Source organism: Etheostoma spectabile, unplaced genomic scaffold (genome assembly GCF_008692095.1).
Source record: "Etheostoma spectabile isolate EspeVRDwgs_2016 unplaced genomic scaffold, UIUC_Espe_1.0 scaffold00019235, whole genome shotgun sequence".
NCBI lineage: Eukaryota > Metazoa > Chordata > Actinopteri > Perciformes > Percidae > Etheostoma > Etheostoma spectabile.
The window spans coordinates 16,942-26,659 of record NW_022604760.1 but is presented as its reverse complement, the minus strand read 5'-3'; the positions used below and the strand labels follow the sequence as shown (position 1 = coordinate 26,659).

Sequence of the window (9,718 nt, the reverse complement as noted above, 5' to 3'; positions counted from 1 at the left end):
TTTAAAGTAAAGAAAATAATTGATCATGTAACATACGCCCAATGTTGAAGGAAAGAGCCGGGGACATCATCTAAGAGGACATTATGAACTACTGTTAAAAGCACGTGTGTTTCAGTTTGTGGGGTGAGATTATGGGATGGACTGAACAATGACATCAAAAAGAGCCATAATACCATTTAGTTAAAAAAGGATTATAAAAATCATTACTGGACCAATACTTTAAAAAAAATCGAAACATAGGAATGGAAATGTAATGCAAAGTATTGTTGTATAAGTATTTCGCATATCTTTTTACTTTGCTATAAGATGATTTGTGACATAGGGGTCATTTCAAATTGCTTCCACCTGCTCCTTCTCAAACTAATCCTTATATTTATATATATATATAATCAGTTTTTTATTGTAATTGTTAAATACTAATTGTCTTTTTATTCAGTGGTTTTTAATTCTTTGTTTTCACTGTTGTCTTGCAACACTGTTGTTTGTTCGATAAATAAATTAATGAACCAGATAACTGGACAAATACATTTCCCGTATTAGAGCCGTATTAGAAGCATATTTTGTAGCTTTGCAATATATGGTTCTATATGTGCATATTAAGTTTTAGATTTTTTTAGCAGGAATCTTCTTAAAAAATCTAACAATCACTCCTTTGATTTGAGGCAGACTCAGGCCGTAAACTAGAGGGTTATTAATGGGGGGGACCATCAAATACTGTAAAGATAAAACAACTGTGATGATAGGATTCTTTTTATCAGCCTCAAATCGACTCAATGACAGCTCACAGAAGACAGAGAGAGAATAGGTGGTGAATGTGATGATGTGAGGCAGGCAGGTCTGGAACGCCTTTCCTCTGAAATCAGACGAGCTTCTCCTGCAGACAAGCAGAATACGGAGATAGGTGTACAGGACAAAGAACAGGGGGGTTAGGATGGTTGTGACTAAAAGAAACTGACCTGCTATGTTGTTCAGAGTTGTGTCTACACAGGAGAGCTGAACCACAGGCAGTTGGAACAGAACAGCCTATTCAGGTTATTGCCACACAGCGGTAATTGGACAGTAAGATAGAGCATGAAACCCACAACACATACAGGGTAGAGCACGGAAAAAATCACAAGCTGTGTTACCATCTTAATGTCATTTTACTGTGATAGTGTAAAGGCTGGCAAATAGCAACAAATCTATCATAGGCCATGATGCTGAGGAAAGTCATCTCACATGATAAATAGTTGTTAATAACATATATCTGAATGAAACATAATGGACGTGAGATTAAATGAGTGTCAGACAGAATGTCCATCAGAAACCTGGGGAAGAAGCCGGCTGAGCCGTACAGAGAGTTAAAAGACAGACAGCTGATAAAATATACATGGGCTGATGCAGAGACTTCTCCAGACAGACTGTCAGAATAATGGCAACGTTAGCAGAGACAATAGTCATGTAGAGCAACAGACACAGACTGAAGAACAGATACCTGAGGGGCCCAAAGTCTGCAAACAGAGTGAACCGAAAATACAAAGGATTCAGGCTGTTGTTGCTCATCATGTCTGCACAACAGCAGAGCTGGAAGAAGAGAAGTGAGAACAGATGGAGATACAGTAAATGAGATTACAATTTTAACAACAAGAGTCCTATTTCAACACTAGATTTAACACTATCTGCATTTATGTAAGTTGCATAAAGTGCGCATTTCTAACAATTGTGATAGTTCAGAAAGACAAAACATGGACATGGGAGAAAAAGGTCAGTGTCACATGAACTAAATGCACAAGCAACCTCACATGTTTCATTGAACAATATTAGAGTTGAATGACTGAAAAAGAGATGTCTCCAGGTTAACAAGGCTCACACATGACAGACGTTCAAAAGGTTCTTTTCCACAAGTGATATATTTGCAATTACATTCAACCTTTGGGAAAAGCTTTTAGCGTAGTGAAGTTCTCCACTTTTGTGTCTTATAACAGCTGATATGATCAGCTGAAACAATATACTGTATAGAGTGTTCATATGTGTCCTGTGGTCTGTCCAGCAGGTAAAAGACATTCAGAAAACAGTCTCTGCATCAGTGTATGTGAACATTTAGAATAACACACAGCACCCTCCCCTGACTGCAGCAGACTGAGGCAGCAGCTGAACCTTTATCCTGTTTTGCTGTCACACTGAGAGCAGCAACCTGGACACACAGGGTCCAAAGGGAGGGACGGTGTGTCACACACTGATTACGCATTTTTGTGTTATGTTGCATCAGTATACCCAAGCCCAGACCTCCAAGGCCAGAGATATACTATGTGTCACTCCAACCCACGGTGCAATAAGGACAACAAGTATGACGTAAAAAAATATTGAAGATAAACATATTGAAATTTGAAATACGAAAATAAGAGTTCCTCAGTGTTCTTTTTGATGTTGTTGTTTTGTTGTTAAATGTTCTGAATGTTCAGATTGAAGAGTTCTTGGGGTCTTCACAGACCCCTTCAACCAGGACGAAGAAAAGCGGCAGAAGGAAGATGATCCAACTGCAGCGTGATTGCTGCTGAGGATGCTTAACATTACCCTGCTGTAAATGACATCAGAACAGAGGATCACATCACGAGGCATCAGTGCTCGAGGAGTCATCTGATAGGGGCCCGTGCAAGAACTTTACTATTATGTTGTAGTACAACATTACAATGGACATGTGTTTACAGACACTTTGAAAAAACGTCTCACCAAGTCGCAGGTTCACACACATCACACATGTGTTAGTTAAATATTTAATAAACATTAAGAATGTGCAGATGAACAATATGAATGTGCAGATAGATAAATTGATGTGGATGTCGTCTGATGGCTGGTCTGGGAGGATGTGTGATGACCGGGTGGGGGAGACTCAGAGTTGGGGTTCCCTCTCAGACGCACTTTTCGCCGGAATAGTTTACAGACTCCCAAAAGCGTCAGATTGTGTGGAACTGACTTGTGCGTGGGCTTGACTGAGATTGTTGAGATTGTTGGGAATGTTGGGATGTAAGATTGGTATGCCTGGGATGACCAGCGGCCTGGGAACTGATCGGAGGTCGGAGATGCCTGATGTGCCGGCTGTGGATGCTGCACCACTGCAAAAAGAGTGGCGGGAATAATGTTTGGGTGATATGGCTGAAATGCAGAGAATTCTGTTCAGATGTTTTGGAAACCAGAATTGAGTGGCCATTTCGGAATGCTGAAAAGTGGGTGTTGTGGAGATGCCTTGGCGGCGTACCTGGAGCCGATGTATTTGATTAGTGGCTCGTAGGGGTTGATGTAGGAGCTGAGGTGCAAGGCATTAATTGGGAAGGAAACTTCTAAATGTGAATATGAGAGAGTTTGAGGTGTGGATGGTGATGTCTGATAAACTGGGGATGACAAGAAGGATTATAGATGGATTAAGTTGGTGCAAATTCGGAACACCTCAAAAGCTGAAAAAGTGTTGGATGGAATGAGCATGGATGATGGTGGAGGGGGGAAGGGGGTAAGGAAAGACCAGCTGAAAAGAAGAGGAAGGCTGAGGACCTTCAATCACCATATTAGGTAGGTCCCTTTGAGCTGCTGGAAGTGGTACTGGAATTGCAGTGCGGCCGGCTTGGAAAGGGAGGGAGCAGAAGCCGATTGGCCAGGAACAGCTGAAGTAAAGGTAGAGGAAGGGATGAAGGTTGTATCTGCATAGGGTCTTGTGAAGCCTGCAAACACGAGGATGAAAATGCAGAGATCGCCTGAGACATGACAGACAGAGGGAGCAGGCACATGGGGAAACACAACCAGACCCCCGCCAGTTGGAGCTGGTGATGCGTGCGGTGGCTGGCGAGGCTCTGTGACAACAGACGTGATGCCACCGGCTGTGGCCGACGCTGGCGGGGGACCCGGAAGTGCTGGAGGCCAGGTGGTCGTTGCTGCTGGGGGTAGCGATGGAGGTTGACGAAGCGGGCTGAGTGACTGGAGCAGCTGAGGCTAGGCCGAAGGAAGGGTAGAAGAAGGGATGAAGGGATGTATGCGCACAGGGTTTTGTGAAGCCTGCAAACATGGGGATGAAAAGGCAGAGATCGCCTGAGACATGACAGACCGAGGGAGCAGGCACATGGGGAAACATGACCTGACCCCCGCCAGTTGGAGCTGGTGATGCGTGCTGTGGCTGTTGAGGCATCGTGACGTCAGGCGTGATGCCACTGGCCGTGGCCAATGCTTGCAGAAGACCCAGAAGTGCTGATGGCCCGGTGGTTGTTGCCGCTGGGGGTAGCGATGGAGGTTGACGAAGCGGGCCGAGTGACTGGAGCCGCCGAGGCCAGAGAGAAGTTGTCATCACGTGAGCAACAACATTTGGGTGTTGGGGAAGGGAGGGGGTGGGGATGGGGGAGGGAGGAATGAGCGTAAGGACAGACCAGTTGGAAGAAGAATGCTTATGAACGACGGGTATGATGTCTAAGTGTGTCGGAAGCCCTTTTTCGGTGAGTGCCGAGCGTCACTGCACAGCTTCCAACTAAGCTTGAAGACGTAGATCTGACGTGAGCAACCTGTCATTAAAGTTGTAAGTCTTCTGGTAGCTGTCCCTGGTGTTCCTAGTTAATTAAATTAAATTTACATATAGTATAAAGTCATAACAAGTTATCTTGACAGTGTAGTTCTAGACTACTCTAATTTAAAAGGACTCAATAATTCTAGAGCAGGCAGCGTGACAGTTGCAAGGAAAGAACTCGGGCTGGATGGAAACTGTATACCTTTAGAGTCTCAGAGCTGTGTTGTGCCAAAAATAGGTTGATATGAAAAGGAAAGAATTGTGAAAATGTATCATAAATTGGGAGAAATACAGGAGAGGTTTCACCACAGGAGGAAACCAGCAGAGGGCAATAAAAAACAGCAGTCTCCCGGCAAAAATAGGGGGGGTGGGTGGAGTGCAGAAGTAGAAGAAGCAGTCGGCAAAAATATGAGAGTTTTGCTACTAGCTCTGGACCTATCGATATATTGTCATACAAGTGTTTATTTGACATGACAAGTGTGTTTTTTCGTATTATTTTAAAATAAATATGAAATTAAATGACCATTTACTTAATTTGCCTGTTTAGTGAGCCTTGTCATACACACAAGGTCCCGTGAGATTTCTGCCTCTCTATGAACGAAGTTTTGCAGCCCATTAGTGGCTCCTAAAGGCGGTGTACTGATCCCCTCTGGACAGGAAGTTTGTTCACACCTGTACAGGTTAGTTAGATGATGACATCTCGACCAATGAGGTATCACTGCAATCAAAGGTGTGAAGACAGCATGAAAAAATCAACATCTGATGCAATCATTACTGAACAGTGATGTTTTTAGTGGATATTGTGTCTGCCATAAGTACAATAATTTAATCAATCAGAATGTTTTAGATCTTTAATAATAAAAGGGATCCAATTACCATGTGTGATGTCAGATAGGTTGCTGTCAGTCCCAAATCCCCAGAGAATTATCTCCCGACTCTGCAGATCCTCTCAGCTTCACAAAGGGTTTTTAACTCACTGATTTTTGTGTTTTTAAGGCCCAACACGTTACTATTTTCTTCATTCTCACAGTTTTCATGAGCTAACTTTCTTTAGAACTCTCTAAATACCCGCTGTACCAAAGTGTGGTGCTGCTTAGCACAAAGACACAGTTAGAGACGAGCTGGTGAACATGGATGATTTAGCAGGTAAATAGGATTAGGGTTGTAGTGCAGCCGGAGCGTACCAGAATGTACGGAATAGTGGCCAAAGCTATTTTGATGGGAGACAAGCAGGAAGTAAGGTCATGTTGTAACATGTGCAGAATGTGGCTTGGCATTGTTTTGCTGAACTAAGCAGCAACGTTCATGAAAAAGATGTTGCTTGGATGGCAACACATTTTCTCCAAAGTTACTCCAAAACTTCATGCACCTTTCAGCATTAATGGTGCCTTCACAGATGTGCAAGTTACCCATGCCATGGGCAATAACACACCCAGTACAATCACAGATGCTGGCTTTTGAACTTTGCGCTGATAACAATATGGATGCTCCTTTATCTCTTTGGCCCGTAGGACATGAAGTCTATGATTTCCAGAAACAATTTAAAATGTGGACTCGTCAGACCACAGCACACTTTCCACTTTGCGTCAGTCCATCTAAGATGAGCTTGGGCCCAGAGAAGCCAGTGGCGTTACTGAGTGTTGTTGATATATGTCTATCACTTTGCATGGTGGAGTTTTACCTTGCACTTGTAGATGTAGCGATGGACTCTGTTAACTGACAATGGATTTCCAAAGTGTTCCTGAGCCACGTGTAAATAATGTCCTTTACGTAATGATGCTGGTTTTTAATGCAGTGCCGTCCGAGGGATGTCATGGGCATTCAATGTTGGTTTTCAGGCTTGCCAGCTTACGAGATTTCTGAATTATGGACTGGGAACAAAAAAGTTTTTTTGAAAGTTCTTTCAAAAATGAAAGCCTTAACATGAATCCAGGGAATCTGGGTGTATCTGGTGTCATGTCTAGAAAGTTTCATATATGTGCACAGGCCCGGGGGAAGTGAGGGGCTGATGGAACAGAATAAAAACTACTGAGGCAGCCGTCGAGACACTGAGATGGAACGGCCGGTTCAAACTACAGGGGGACTCTAAAGTTTGGGCACCCGAGGGAAAAATTTGTATTAATGTGCATAAATAAGCCAAGAAAAGTTAAGTCAAGTTAGCGTCCAAAATTTTCTGAAATTTGATTGAATCAATTTTTCCTTCTGCTCGTGAAATGTTCCCAATTCTAGGAAATGACAGACTTGGTTCAAATGTGAAAAGAACAACACTAAGTGTCAACAAACAACAGAGTCACTCAGTTCTCATTGGCCGGGCATTGCCATTAGTTGCCTGGTACACGCCTGGCTGCATCATATGAGGAGCCATCATTCATTTTCATTTAGGCCACAGACACACATGCTGCTGAGTCCTTTGTAGTAAGTATTCTTCAGGACAAGTAATAAGTTCAAGAATGGGAACATATCAGTTATTTTAGTGACACCTGTGTTGCTTGTTTATGAAGTTAATAAAATGGCCTAATGTGATCTTACAGTGCTTTGTGAAAATAATAATAAAAAAGGTGGGGGCACATCATTGGGGTGAAGAGGCCGGATAAAACAATCAACCGACACAAAGATGAGGCTCAGTCAAAGAAAAGTAAAAGAAGACGTTTTCCACACCAAACGGGACAGTTGGGGACAATGGCGAGGTTCATGGCTGGTTTATGACTGCATACTCATAAATCCTTTAAGGAAAAACGTTGGCTGATAAAAAGCCTGTGTGGCTAGTGGCCAACAAAGTTAACTTCAGGCCCTGCTGACAACCATATGGTACTAAAAAGAAAAACTGCATTGCACAATGTAGTCTTCAGCAAGTTTAAAGAGCCAAAGTTCATGTGAATGCTACAGCATGGTGTCTTAATGAGCAGAGCTAAAACTGAAGATCTAAACTCATTTCCCTATAGATCAGGGATTGGTGGGCTAAATGACCTTTACTTTGTTGTGTATAGTGGGCATCATCAGACACAAACAGTCAGGTCCCGGGAGATCTGCCTCTCTGTTAACAATGTCTTACAGCCCATTAGTGGCTCCTAAAGGCGGTGTGCTGAACCCCTCTGGACAGGAAGTTCTTTCACACCTGTATGGGTTAGTCAGGTGATGTCATCTCGACCAATGAGTTGTCTGCAATTAGAGGTGTGAAGACAAACAAGAGTGAGCATGAACCCATCAACAAGTGATGCAATCATTACTGAACAGGACTGTTTTTTCAGTTGATATTGTGTCTAACATGAGTACAATCATGTATTTTATCGAAATTGTCTAGATCTTTAATGACAAAAAGGGATTCAATTAGCATATGTAATGTGAGAGGGGTCGCTCCCAGTACCAAATCCACAGAGAATTATTTCCCCACTCTACAGATCCTCTAATACCTAGAGCAGGGTTTTTGACACACTATTTTTCGGGGTTTTAAGGCCCAAAACTTTCATGTTTTGTTCACTCTTACAGTATCATCAGCGCCCTTTTTTAGTAGTCTCTAAGAACTCAGCAGCAAATAGATGAAGTTAGAGACTAGCTGGTTAATATAGTAGAGGATTTAGCAGGTAAAGAGAGTTAGGGTTGTAGAGCTGCCGAAGGTTCAGAAAGTAAGTTCTGGAAGTATAAGAGCGCCCAATTCTGAAAAAGATGGCAGGTTGTGGTGTTGGATGGGTCAAACTAACAACTGGATCAAACACAGGACTTTTCCCGAGAAACTGGGGATTCTGTGTTTGAAAATGAATAACTATGAAAAGAGGTTTATTCCTCAATACAGAAGTCCGGGGTTTAACTCGACCTGTAGCAAGTATCCTGCATGTCTTCCCCACCTCTCTCCCCTTGCTGTCCTGGTGAATAAAGGCTGAGATGAACCTCTCTCCATGATGAGCTCTCATTGTCTGTGGCGTTGTGGAGGAGACTTAAATGATATTGGGGATATTTAGGTAAACTGACTAGATACTTGCGCTGTTTCTCTCCTTCGTGGCTGTGCAACCGGCCTGTGGCTTGCATGAAGAAAGACTTGGGGCGTATCTTTATTGGAGCGGAGAGCCGATTCACGGGGACGCCCTGTGACGCAGCTGGTAGAACATCAAACATCGACTTGAATGGCCGTGATTGCTTGTGTGGCTCGCGGCGGCTTCCTAACGCTGCGCAGGCGTGCCTTTTGAAAAATACTGGCAACTTTCACCTGGCTGGTCGGCAGTGGGCCGTCACCATATTTAAGTTAAATATGATTGTGTCATGAGAAAGCTTTGCATCAGATTGATCACACAAGAATACAAATGGAACTGAACTCACACGAAGGGAAGCTTACTCGATTCCAGGTGCAATTTGACATTCGCTTCCACCAGAGTTCAATCCAATTCAACTTGGTCACTCAAAACTGTACCATGGATCTTGGATCTCCAGGGTAATGTAATTTTCCCTTTCATTGGGGACATTTTGATACGTTTTCTTTTTAAATACTGCAAATTAATACAAGCAGCAGAGAAGGCAGAAAGTTACTGTATTTCGTGGTGATCACCACATAATGAACAACTACCGCCGGAACACGATTGACGGTCTCTGTGGGACACAACAATGGGTAAAAAAATGCACACACATCGTCAGACGGACCGCCGCATGCGAGACGGTCTACAGCAATGGGATGGTTGTGGTTAGGAAAAGAACAACAGAGAAAAGCGGCTGCCGGGACACCATGCTTGTTCTCTGGTGGACGCCACACGCTGGCGGACAGACCGTGTGATGGCCGCACTAGCAGCCACACATGGCAACAACAAGTCACGGTGGTAACTCTCTTTGGTTTTGAGCACATTACACAAAATAAATAACTGGACACACACTTTAGTTCTACAAACAGTTGTATTAGTTATTTGACTTAGTTTTCTATTTAGGTGCACACATTTAGTTAACTTTGTCAATTTAACTAATTTCAGGTTCTTTATCTTTAAGTGACATTCTGTGAAATTCATACCTTTTCTTTTTGAGTTGCCAGTTCCTGGGAAATTGCTACTGGGGGTTGTTGGCTGACAGACGTAAGGACCTCCAATTGATTCTAAGCTGTTTAAATGGGGAATGGATAAGTGGACTGTACCATGTTTGAGTATTTAATTTTTGAGTTGTGTTCTTTTCTTTGCTAGTTATAGTTATAGTTAGTTATGATTATTTGATTTATCCTTAGTT

General features: G+C 43.0%; 1 pseudogene; it reads right to left on the bottom strand.

Annotated features, from left to right (window-relative positions):
- Positions 1-603: 603 nt before the first annotated feature.
- Positions 604-1,583, bottom strand: LOC116684178 (olfactory receptor 6K3-like; annotated as a pseudogene).
- Between the last annotated feature and the right edge of the window lie 8,135 nt (positions 1,584-9,718).